Consider the following 5,000-nt stretch of genomic DNA (forward strand, 5'->3'; position numbering starts at 1 on the left):
ACAGGTGGAAAGACATGCATACATAGAAAGAAAGGTTGCTGAGTATAGAGACAGATAGAGACAGGCAGGCGAAAAGACACACAAACATAAGATAGCGAAATGGAAACACACACACACACACACACATACCAACACGCCTACCCACCCACACGCACGCACCTTCTTGACCAATACAGAATTTGGAAAGGAATATGAATAATTAAGTCTCTCGATATGAATGACTACGATGGTGTACTACGTGTATGAATGCATTGCTATGAAAAATAAAAATAATGATAATAATAATAATAAATAAAAGCACCTTGGAGTGAAAGGTGCGGAGGAAGAGGAAAGCTGTGGACAGAAAAGGAAATTCTTGGGTGACAATGGATGATCAGAACGTCATGATGTATTGAGAGAGAGAGAGAGAGAGAGAGAGAGAGAGAGAGAGAGAGAGAGAGAGAGAGAGAGAGAGAGAGAGAGAGAGAGAGAGAGAGAGAGAGAGAGAGAGAGAGAGAGAGAGAGAGAGAGAGAGAGAGAGAGAGAAAGAGAGAGAGAGAGATTCGGGTAACTAATAAAAAAAGAAATTCCTCATCACGTAAACCAGCGTAATGAAAACTAAAATGAACTACATCGACAGTCAATATATTCGAAGTGCAGAGGAGACTGAAGCATTGCAAGGTTAAAGCCGAATTCTGAATGCATTTTGCTTGTTGAGTGCACTTTGTCTTTTGAAGAGAACCTACATTTATAGAAAAAAAAAATGAAGGCCTTTCGCTGAATATACTCTCCTCTCCAGCTATCAAGTACGAGTATGAACATGTCGCCAGGACACGACAATACAACATACAAGCTAGCGTTGATTCAGGGAGTGAAAATATTGACAATGACAAGGGGGAATATAAATAAATGGAGGCTGAAATAATTCTGGGATATGTTCCGTGCAGGGAAGACAGGCAGTACAGGGTCGCAGGTCAGGAAGGAAGAGAAGCAGAATGAAAAGTAATAAAACTGAAAGGGGAGAAGGGATAAAGCCGAGATCGAGAAGGCTGGCGAAGGGGTACAGTGAGGGAAGAAAGCCCTTTCAAATGCTGTTTCCTTCACCACCTTGCGAGGAGTTCCGGTCTTGTATTCACTGCCCTTTATATTCCTCACTATATGTATACTTCTGACTCGCATCTCTTTATTACCGGTGAATACTGAAACTTGCTTATCCTTAATATTCTTTACTAAGTACATATATATACTTAAAACTTACCACTCGTATTTTTTCCTATTTATTTACTAATCTAATATCTAGAACAAACATTGACTAACTCACTCAGATGCGGTAAATCAACGTAATGTTAGTTAATAAGACTATTCCTGGTTACTATTGAAATATTTCTTTGGTATATACACAGTCCAACGGTGCTTAGGTGACTTAATAATCACCTTCCATTCACGTGCCTTACATGGTCCCCTCGTCACCTCCTCGTAACTCAGGGATAATATGTGAGAACATCGGCAGCCGAACCATCATTGGAGAATAGGAGTATTGATTAGGCAGAACTTTTGTGCGGGGTGAATATGTGGTGAGTCTGGTGTGGAAGGTGTGAAAGGGTATTGATGCGGCCTGAGGTGTCTGTCTCCAGTTACCCAAAGAAGTTTTGATTTTTTATTTTTTTTTTAGGTGTGTTTGTGTTTATCATTGTAATTGTTTCACTCTCGCACTCACACGCATGCACACTCACATACATAAAAGACGTAGACAATCACACACACAAACACACACCCACCCAACCACACTCCCAACCACACACACACACACACACACACACCCAAACAACGTACCCATTCAACCCACTCACCCACCCAGACACCGTCCCTCCCGCACCCCAACACACAGGGTTAAAAAAAAAAAAAAAAAGACACTGCATTACATCGACAATCAATGTTGCAAAGTGGTGAAGTGATTGCTCAACTGAACAGTAAAAAGCTGAATATTGAATGTGTTTCGCTCAATACATGGTGTGTCAGTTTGGGTGAGTGCGATTCATCCCGCTTTTAAGACCACACTGGGAGAGAAAAGCTGATGAATACGCGTCCCCTGATCACCCGCCGTCAGTGTAGATGTCACGTAATCTGCCAGGTGAAAGAGCATTAATTGACCTCGTAATATACAAGTAGGTCGAATATAATATGATTTCGTAACCTGCAAGTGGATTGAGAATAATACGACCTTGTTATCTGCAAGTTGATCGATGATATAACCTCTTAATTTGCACACAGGTCGAATATGATATAAATTGATGTGAAAACCTGTAATGCTCTCCACACTAGATAGCTTTACTGTATCTGCATTATTCTTACTTGATATATGCAAGTTAACAGAATGAATTAAATGGATTCCACTTCATTCCAACACAACACTCAACTAACTTTTCTTCTTTTCTTCTTTTCTTATTTTGTTTTTCTACTTTTCTTGCCCCTTCTTCATTTAAAGTACGGTTACCATAATACAAGTGGTCATTTTCATCACCTCAGTTCCTCTGTTAGCAGACCGTTATACAAACTTGCAGAGAGGGCGACTCACTCACTCTGTCAGGTCAAAGTTCACTAATACTTCCTCCCCGGAGCCACAAAAGTACTGCACGGGGCTGCAACACTCAACTTTACCACAATTCCCAGGGACCTGAGACTTTAAGTTACATAAAAAGTCATTATCTTTCTGGCTTAATTCTCAAATGTTGCAGACAAATATACTGTTTTGTTTTTTTTCCTAAGTCCCACATAGAATGCCAGAGGATTACAGTGTTTCTCCCTTTCACTCACAATAATGTTTTTTTTTATTTTTATCGTTCTACATGTACGGCTATCCTCTAATCTGTAGAACCCAAATGAAATAAAAGGAATATTTATTTTTGTAACAATATAAATACAATTTTGAACAGGCAGGGTAATAAATAAAAAAAAATAAATAAAATATAGTACATAAATCAATACCACAGAAATAATTAATGACAAACATTTGCAATCGATTTTGGTCATGTGAAATTAAACAACAAAGGGATGCGTTTTGGAGACCAACTGATGCACGCAAAAAAAATAAATAAATAAAATAAATAAATAAATAAATAACATAAATAACAAACAAATAAATAAAAAAAAAATCTATCGAACTACTAATCAACGCCAATTTAAAAACGACACACACACACACACACACACACACACACACACACACACACACACCTATGGACCTGTAGCGCGTCTCTTTTCCAGGCCACGGCAAAAGACCATGGAAATTAATGTAGCATATCTTTATCACAGTTCCCTGTACTTACACATTTGATTTTACCACATTTTCCTCACCCAAAGCAAAAGTTGTAATTGTAATTTTCAAGCGCATTTCTAGTGTGAACTGCTGGAATTTACGGTGTTTGTTTTTCTGGTGTTATTTCAGTGTGTATGCGTGTGTGTGTGTTTGTTGGGAGCAGTGGAGACGAGCGGGGGCGAAAGCAATTGAATGTCGATGTGTTTATCCGCATAAAACATGACAGTACAGTTTGTATTTAACCTATGTTTTGTATTTGTACTAGATACACAAAAAAATAAAAAAAAAAATAAAATAAAAAAAAATAGTGTGAAATGTAATGTTTGTGGTCAGTAGACTAAACTAAACTAGAAATAACTTTGAGCGGTGGTGTGTGTGTGTAGTGTGTGTGTGTGTGTGTGTGTGTGTGTGTGTGTGTGTGTGTGTGTGTGTGTGTGTGTGTGTGTGTGTGTGTGTGTGTGTAGGTGGGTGAGCGTACGTGCCTGCAAACATAGCGTAGATAATACAAATCAAGTCCTTTTGGTCTCCTTTCCATATCTACTTTTTCCTCTACGTCATTTTGAATTCAAGGATATTTCTCTCTACATCCACCACCACCACCTCCACCACCACCACTTCCAGCTCACCCACATCCCGCTTTAAATCAGTGTTCCTATTTGGGGAAAGCTGAATACATCTACATACTTCACAGCATCTGGTCTTTCTTATCCCGGATTCCCGTCTTCTTGTTTTTTTCCATCATCTCTCATCAGCACAACTTCTCGCTCCAATCGTTTCAGTCCCCTTACCTCTTTGAACATCATGATTAAATCTCCTCCCTCTCTCCTTGCTCATAATGTAGGTAATATTAGCTTTTCCACGCTCTCTCTCTCTCTCTCTCTCTCTCTCTCTCTCTCTCACTCTCTCCTCCTCTCTCTCTCTCTCTCTCTCTCTCTCTCTCTCTCTCTCTCTCTCTCTCTCTCTCGCTTAGCTTTTTCTGGCGTCCGCTTAGCTTTTATTTCTGGCGTCTTTTTGTAAACTGGTAATTTCTTGTTTTCTTCGGTTTTATTATATTTCACTACAAATTTTAGTTTATTTCATATCAAGGGTCGACAGTACGGAAATCCCTCAAGTCCTTATTGATGTTCTTTGCGCTTTTTTTTTTCTCCTTTTATTTTTTTTTTCTCTAACGTCTTTTTGTAACTCGAGTACATTCCTGCTTTTCTTCGGTTTTATTACATTTCACCACAAACCTCAGTCTACTCATTGCATTTCATATCAAAAGGGCAGTGCGAGATTTCTTAACCATTCACCGATGTTGTTTAGAGTGTCTCATCTTGATTTCTGTCTTTAAAGTCACTCCCAGATCTTTCACTTTCTTTACTTCACTTATTTATTTATGATCCAATCTCATGCTTCCGACCTCTCATCAGTCACTGTCCCTCAAGCCATTAGAGTGACAATGCATTCCTTGCTGCTAGAACTCAAACCTTTCATTCATATATCTTACCCCAAGACAAGCATATTATTCTCAGCTCTCAAGAGTCACAAATTACGAGTACTTCTTTATCTTAACATCATCCACTAGCATAATTCCGTAGCTCCCCAAGTTTGACGTGTATTTTACATATCAGAATCAAATAATGTACCTTGTGGCATGATATTTTTTTCTTCTTAACGTGTAAAAGTACCTCCTTATCTCAACGTGTAAAAACTATATCTTAAT

General features: G+C 38.7%; 2 protein-coding genes across 33 annotated transcripts in view; one reads left to right on the plus strand and one right to left on the minus strand.

The window, feature by feature from the left end:
* LOC135107088 (microtubule-associated protein 4-like) overlaps positions 1–5,000 on the minus strand; it is a 493,319-nt gene that overhangs the window by 135,254 nt on the left and 353,065 nt on the right. The window lies entirely within an intron of this gene.
* The window catches only part of LOC135107087 (calpain-9-like), a 96,611-nt gene that overhangs the window by 46,792 nt on the left and 44,819 nt on the right, over positions 1–5,000 (plus strand). The window lies entirely within an intron of this gene.

This window comes from Scylla paramamosain, chromosome 14 (genome assembly GCF_035594125.1).
Source record: "Scylla paramamosain isolate STU-SP2022 chromosome 14, ASM3559412v1, whole genome shotgun sequence".
Classification (NCBI taxonomy): Eukaryota; Metazoa; Arthropoda; class Malacostraca; order Decapoda; family Portunidae; genus Scylla; species Scylla paramamosain.